The sequence below is a fragment of the Psammomys obesus genome, unplaced genomic scaffold, assembly GCF_907164565.1.
Source record: "Psammomys obesus unplaced genomic scaffold, mPsaObe1.curated_primary_1811, whole genome shotgun sequence".
Lineage (NCBI taxonomy): Eukaryota > Metazoa > Chordata > Mammalia > Rodentia > Muridae > Psammomys > Psammomys obesus.
The window spans coordinates 379,464-387,505 of NW_026594462.1; positions in this window are offsets into that span (position 1 = coordinate 379,464).

An 8,042-nucleotide genomic window follows, 5' to 3' on the forward strand; every position below is an offset into this window, starting at 1 on the left:
GTCATGATGTCCTGATTTATGTTGGAAATGTTCTTTCGCCTACCCCTGGCCATTGGCTTATCTGAGACCTTCCCTGTTTGTTTTTGGATTCAGCCGATCAGACTGGTACTGTCTCTCTCTCGAGTCTGGAGAATTCTTCAGGAAGTTGAGAGAGGTCCCATGTCCTTAGCGTATGCTGAGGACTAGCTGTACCTGTGGGAGGAAAGTACGCAGGCGCAAACAGAGGCAAATGCAAGCGTGCGTGCGTGTGTGTGTGTATATGTGTGTGTGTGTGTGTAAGTGGGTGTGGGCGTGTGTCTCGAGGGACAGAGTGATGGCTAATGTTGAACCCTTGAGTGTGTGGGAGGGGCTCTGCAATGTATATGTCGCAGGCGCTAGTGATGATCGCAGCGCAATTTCTGGCATTAACTGCCTTAACTCCTCAATTAGACCCACAGAGCAGGAACTTCAATGTTCCAAGTGCCCCTCTGTTTCCCAAAGTGGGTATATGGGTGGGAGGGGGTTCGATGCCTGGCTTCTGTTTTAGAAGAAGCCAGGATCAGTGGAGCTGCAGATTCTCAAGGGTGCACTCACTTACAGGCAGGACACTTGGCAGAGATCAGCGTATCTGGGCTGTCTGCTCTCTGGTTTGGCCCTGCTTCTTTGATGTGCTCCGCCAGTTCCGTGCTGCTGTCACTGCCAGGTTATGAGGTCTTGCTGCAGCTGGAGATTTCAGGGTGGTCACGTCAGTGGGAATCGGGGTAACCAGCCTTTCTGTTCTCTGGTTTGGCCCTGGTTAGTCTTAAACTGGAGGGCTGATGTGCCCCGCCAGCTCAGTGCTGCTCCGCTGCCAGGTTAGAAAGTCCCGCTGTAACTGGAGACTGGGTTGCTAGTCCAGATGTTTTCTGGGAAGTCCTGGGGTCTCTTTACTGTGCTCTCCAAGCTTCGGAGGCCCAGCGCCTGGTGTGTCTAGCTTGTATGGCGTTTCTGTCTGGTTTTGGTGAGTATATAGCGTATTCTCTGTCACTGTGGTATTGGGCGGGCAGTACCGTCAGTGATCGCGATCCTGCGGAGCTAGTATGCCGTCTAGCAGACTCGGGCCCTGGGAGGATGGTGCAGCTGCCGCGCGTGAATCTGGGGCTCCGAGACACAGTACTGCTGGCCTTTGCCGATAAAGGACTTGGGGCTCAGCCTCAGTGGCTGCAGGCCCCAGGCAGTTAGGTCTGCTGAGAAAGGCGAGTCCGCTGTGCCGAGGAGGAGGGAGGTCTGGGGGAGGGGAGTGCCGAGAGATCAAAGGATCATTTCTCACCTTCCCCAAACAAGTCCCTGGGTGACCCGAGACCAAGGTTTTCACCTCCGGCGATGTTCCCTGTTGTTTAGAAAGTCTCTCCGTTGTTTCCCTGGCTTCAGAAGTTCTTCCACTCATCAACTCAGAACTTTTTCTCTTCCACAGCTTGGAAACTGTGTGTGCTAGTCGCCATCTTGGCTCCGCCCCCTTTTTCCACTTTATTCATTTTGTATCCCCCCCATAAGCCCCTCCCTCCTCACCTCCCGATCCCACCCTCCCTCCCCTTTCTGTATGCATGCCACTCCCCAAGTCCACTGATAGGGGAGGTTCTCCTCTTCTTTCTGATCTTAGTCTATCAGTTCTCATCAAAAGTGGCTGCATTGTCCTCTACTGTGGCCTGGTAAGGCTTCCCCCCCCCCTTAGGGGGAAGTGATCAACGAGCAGGCCAATCAGATTATGTCAGAGGCAGTACCTCTTCCCATTACTATGTAACCCACTTGGACATTGAAAGAACTGCCATGGGCTACACCTGTGCAGGGGTTCCAGGTCATCTCCACGAATAGTCCTTGGTTGGAGTATGATTTTCTGGGAAGTTCCCTGTGTTCAAATTATCTTGTTCTGTTGCTCTCCTTGTGGAGTTCCCATCCCCTCCAGCTCTTACTATTTCCCACTTCTTACATAAAATTCCATTCACTCTGCCCATCAGTTGGCCATCAGGCTCAGCATCTGCTTTGACAGTCTATACTGCAAAAGCTTTCAGAGGCACTCTGTGGCAGGTTCAAGTTTGTTTCCTGTTTTCTTCTGGCTTTCAGAGGCCCTCTGTAGCAGGTTCCGAGGTTGTTTCCTATTTTCTTTTTCTTCTGATGTCCATCCTCTTTGCCTTTCAGGATGGGGATTGAACATTTTAGTTAGAGTCCTCTCTTTTGCTTAGTTTGTTTAGATGTACAGATTTTAGTAAGATTATCCTATATTACATGTCTATATGAGTGAGTATATACCATGCTTGTCTTTTTGCTTCTGGGACAACTCACTCAGGATGATCCTTTCCAGGTCCCATCATTTACCTGCAAATTTCATGATTTCCTTATTTTTCATTTCTGAGTAATACTCCATTGTATAGATGTACCACAATTTCTGCATCCATTCTTCAGTTGAGGGGCATCTGGGTTGTTTCCAGCTTCTGGCTATTACAAATAAAGCTGCTACAAACATGGTTGAGCAAGTGTCCTTTTTGTGTACTTGAGCCTCTTTTGGGTATATGCCTAGGAGTGGTATGGCTGGATCTTGAGGAAGCGCTATTCCTAGTTGTCTGAGATAGCGCCAGATTGATTTCCAGAGTGGCTGTACCAGTTTACATTCCCACCAGCAGTGGAGAAGGGTTCCCCTTTCTCCACAACCTCTCCAGCATGTGTTGTCCCTTGAGATTTTCATCTTGGCCATTCTGATGGGTGTAAGGTGAAATCTCAGGGTTGTTTTGATTTGCATTTCCCTAATGGCTAATGAGGTTGAGCATTTCTTTAAGTGCTTCTCTGCCATTCGATATTCCTCTACAGAGAATTCTCTCTTTAGCTCTGTTCCCCATTTTTTAAGTGGATTACTTGGTTTATTGCTTTTCAGCTTGTTTAGTTCTTTATATATATTGGATATGAGTCCTCTGCCAGATAAAGGGTTGGTGATGATTCTTTCCCAATCTGTAGGCAGTCGCTTTGTTTTGATCACGCTGTCCTTTGCTTTACAGAATCTTTTCAATTTCATGAGGTCCCATTTATTGATTGTTGCTCTTAGAGCCTGTGCTGTTGGTGTTCTGTTCAGGAAGTTTTCTCCTGTACCAATGAGTTCTAGGGTATTTCCCACTTTTTTTTCTAGCCGATTTAATGTGTCTGGTTTTATGTTGAGGTCTTTGATCCACTTGGACTTCAGTTCTGTGCAGGGTGATAAGTATGGATCTATTTTCATTTTCCTACATGTAGACATCCAGTTGGACCAGCACCATTTGTTGAAGATGCTATCTTTTTTCCATTGTATGGTTTTGGCATCTTTGTCAGAAATCAGGTGTCCGTAAGTGTGCGGGTTTATTTCTGGGTCTTCTGTTCGATTCCATTGATCCGCCATTCTGTTTCTATGCCAGTACCATGCAGGTTTTATAACTGTTGCTCTATAGTACAGCTAGAGATCAGGGATGGAGATACCTCCAGAAGATCTTTTATTGTAGAGGATTGTTTTAGCAATTCTCGGTTTCTTGTTATTCCATACGAAGTTGAGAATTTTTCTTTCCAGGTCTGTAAAGAATTGTGTTGGCAATTTGATGGGAATTGCATTAAATCTGTAGATTGCTTTTGGTAAGATGGCCATTTTTACTATGTTAATCCTGCCAAGCCATGAGCATGGGAGATCTTTCCATCTTCTCATATCTTCCTCTAATTCTTTCTTCAGAGACTTGAAATTTTTTTCATACAAGTCTTTGACTTGCTTGGTTAGGGTTACACCAAGGTACTTTATGTCATTTGTGGCTATTGTGAATGGTGTTGTTTCTCTAATTTCATTCTCAGCCCTTTTGTCTTTTGTATACAGGAGTGCTACTGATTTTTTTGAGTTAATTTTGTATCCGGTCACTCTGCTGAAGGTGTTTATCACCTGTAGGAGTTCCCTGGTAGAGTTTTTGGGGTCACTCATGTATACTATCATATCATCTTCAAATAGTAATAATTTGACTTCTTCCTTTCCCATCTGTATCCCCTTGATCTCCTTCAACTGTCTTATTGCTCTAGCAAGGACTTCCAGCACTATGTTGAAGAGATATGGACAGAGTGGGCAGCCTTGTCTTGTCCCTGATTTCAGTGGGATTGTTTAAGTTTCTCTCTGTTCAGTTTGATGTTGGCTATAGGCTTGCTGTATATCGCCTTTACTATGTTTAGATATGTGCCTTGTATCCCTGCTCTCCAGTACTTTAAACATGAATGGATGTTGGATTTTTTCAAATGCTTTTTCAGCATCTAGGGAGATTATCATGTGGTTTTTTTTTTCTTTCAGTTTGTTAATATGGTGGATAACATTGATGGATTTCCGTATATTGAACCACCCCTGCATACCTGGGATGAAGCCTACTTGGTCATAGTGGATAATATCTTTGATGTGTTATTGGATCTGGTTTGCAAGTATTTTGTTGAGTATTTTTGCATCAATGTTCATAAGGGAGATTGGCCTGAAATTCTCTTTCTTTGTTGAGTCTTTGTGAGGTTTAGTTACCAAGGTGATTGTGGCTTCATAGAATGAGTTTGGTAATGTTCCTTCTGTTTCTATTTTGTGGAATAGTTTGAAGAGAATTGGAGTTAGCTCTTCTTTGAAGGTCTGGTAGAATTCTGTGCTGAAGCCATCTGGTCCTGGGCTTTTTTTTGGATGGGAGACTTTTGATGACTGCTTCTATTTCTTTGGGGCATATAGGACTATTTAATTGATTTACCTGGTCCTGATTGAGCTTTGGTAAGTCAAATCAATCAAGAAAATTGTCCATTTCATTTATATTTTCAAATTTTGTTGAGTAGACTTTTGAAGTAAGTCCTAATGGTTGTTTGGATTTCCTCAGTGTCTGTAGTTATGTCCCCCTTTTCATTTCTGATTTTGTTGATTTGCGTGGTGTCTCTCTGCCTTTTAGTTAGCTTGGCTAAGGGTTTGTCGATATTGTTGATTTTCTCAAAGAACCAGCTCTTGGTTTCATTGATTCTTTGAATTGTTTTATTTGTTTCTAATTGATTGATTTCATTCCTGAGTTTGATTATTTCCAGCCGTCTACTCCTTTTTGGTGTGTCTGCTTCTTCTTTTTCTAGGGTTTTTAAGTGGGCCATTAAGTTGCTTGAATGAGCTGTCTCAAATTTCTTCTTGAAGGCACTTAGTGCTATGAACTTTCCTCTTAGCACTGTTTTCATTGTGTCCCACAAGTTTGGGTATGTTGTGTCTTCATTTTCATTGAGTTCTAGAAAGGCTTTAATTTCTTTTTTTATTTCTTCCCTGACCCAGCTGTCATTTAGTAACAAGTTATTCAGTTTCCATGTGTGTGTATGCTTTTTGCTATTTCTGTTGTTGTTGAAGTCCAGCTTTATTCCGTGGTGATCAGACAGGATACAAGGGATTATTTCAGTCTTCTTGTATCTGTTGAGGCTTGCTTTGTGACCCACTATATGGTCTATTTTGGAGAAGGTTCCATGAGGTGCTGAGAAGAAGGTAAATTCTTTTGTGTTTGGGTGTAAAGTTCTATAACTGTCTGTGAGGTCCATTTGATTCATGACCTCTGTCAGAGATATTGTTTCTTTGTTTAATTTTTGTTTTGTTGACCTGTCCTTTGTTGAGAGTGGGATGTTGAAGTTTCCCACTATTAATGTGTGGGGATCTATATGTGGTTTAAATTTTATCAATGTTTCTTTTACAAATGTGGGTGCTCTTGTATTTGGGACATAGATGTTCAGGATTGTGATGTCTTCCTGGTGGAATTTTCCCTTGATGAGTATGAAGTGTCCTTCCTCATCTCTTTTTATTAATTTTGGTTGAAAGTCTATTTTATCAGATATTAGAATGGCTACTCCTGCTTGTTTATTGGGTCCATTTGCTTGGAAAGTCGTCGCCAATCTTTTACCCTCAGGTAATGTCTGTCTTTGTGTCTTAGGTGTGTTTCTTGTATGCAACAGATTGCTGGGTTTTGTTTACTTATCCATTCTGTTAATCTGTGTCTTTTTACTGGAGAGTTGAGTCCATTGATGTTGAGAGAGATTAATGACCAGTGGCTGTTAGATACTTTGATTTTGATGTTGACTGTGTTCATAAGGTTGTGTGCTTGGTTGCTTTTTGTTTTGCTGTAGTAAGGTTAATTATTTCCTGTGTTTTCTTGACAGAAGTTAATTTTCTTGGGTTGTATTTTCCCTTCCAGTGTCTTCTGTAATGCTGGATTTGTGTGTAGGTATTGTTGAAATTTGTTTTTGTCATTGAATATCTTGTTTTCTCTGTCTATGAGGACTGAGAGTTTTGCAGGGTATAGTAGCCTGGCATGACATCTGTGTTCTCTTAGGGTCTGCATATATCTGTCCAGGCCCTTCTGGCTTTCATAGTTTCTGTTGAAAAGTCAGGTGTGATTCTAATGGGTTTGCCGTTATATGTTACTTGGCCTTTTTCCCTTGCAGCTTTTAGTATTTTTTTTCTTTTTTCTGTATACTTACTGTTTTGATTATTATGTGGCGGGAGGATTTTCTTTTCTGGTCAAATTTGTTGGGTGTTCTGTAGGCCTCGTGTATCCTTATTGGCTTTTCCTTTAACTTGGGGAAATTTTCTTCTTGATTTTGTTGAAAATATTTTCTGGGCCTTGGAGAAGGGAGTCTTCTTTTTCCTCTATTCCTATTATTCTTAGGTTTTGTCTTTTCATATTGTCTTGGATTTCTTGGACGGTCTGTGTCAGGAATTTTTTGGATTTAACATTTTCTTTGATAGATACATCGATTTCTTCCATTGTATCTTCTACACCTGAGATTCTTTCTTCCATTTCTTGTATTCTGTTGGTTATGCTTACCTCTGTAGTTCCTGTTTTCTTCCCTAAATTCTTCCTCTCCATTATTTCCTCCATTTGTGTTTTCTTTAATTTTTTTAGTTCTATCTTCAGGTCTTGAGTTGTTTTGTTTACTTCCTTCACCTGTCTGCTTGTATTTTCCTCTTTTTCTTTTAGTTCCTTCAACTCTGTTCCTTTTATTTCTTCAGTGATTTAATTATTTCTTCTCTGAAGGCCACAAGCTGTTTGGCTGCATCTTCCCGTATTTCTTCACGGATGGCCATAATCTGCTTGTCTTTATCTTCCTCCATTTCTTTACGGATAGCCATGATCTGTTTGGTTTTATCTTCCTCTAATTCTTTACGTATTTTATTTCTTTCCTCTATTATTCCCTTCATCAGCATAGATGTAAGGTCATCCTCTTGATTTTCTATTATGCTGCGTTTTCCAGGGCTGTTCGCCCCTGGATGGCTGGGTTCTGGAGATGCCATATTGCTCTGTCTTTTGTTGGTTGAGCTTTTACGCTGACCTCTACCCATTGGGCTGATTTAGGTGTTGGCTGTTAGTTTCTGTGCTTCCTGGAGTCCTGAGGTAGGGAGTATCCCCTTGGCTGGAAGATGATTTTTCCTGAAGGAGTCCTTCTCTGCTTTTTGGTTATGGTCACTGTATGGCCAGTGTTTCTCAGGAGTAGCCACTGCTCACCTCAGGTTTATAGCCCTGAGTAGTAGCTGTGGTCTCTGTTAGGCAGGGGGGTATCTCCTCTTACCCATAGAAGTTCTCAAGACAGCTGCCCCACTACTGGGTTTCTTGTTATAAATTTAGTGTGCTGCTGCTCACTAAATTTCCATGTACAGTCCTCTTGAAGAACCTGCTGATTCCCTGGCTGTGAGGTTTTCTTCCAACAGGGAAACTCAGTCTGTTATCCTGGGGCGCACAGTTCTGTCTGGGAAAGTGGGAGGTGCACTCAGCAAGTCTCTGGGCCAGAGGCTGATTGCTCTGCTCTGGTCCTGGAGAATGTGCACCTAGGTTGAGTTGGCGCGTGGGGGCCCTGCTCTGGTCTGGAGGCTGGATGCCTCACTCTGGACCAAAAGCTGTGTGTCTCTGTCTGGGATGGAGGCTGCAGGCATTGCTCTGGTCCAGACGCTGTGGGTGCAGCCCTCTTGAAGGACCAGGGATTCCCACAGTTTTGACAGTCTAGCTAGGGATAACTGGTTGATCCTTGGCATAGTATCTGAGGGCTGCTGTAAT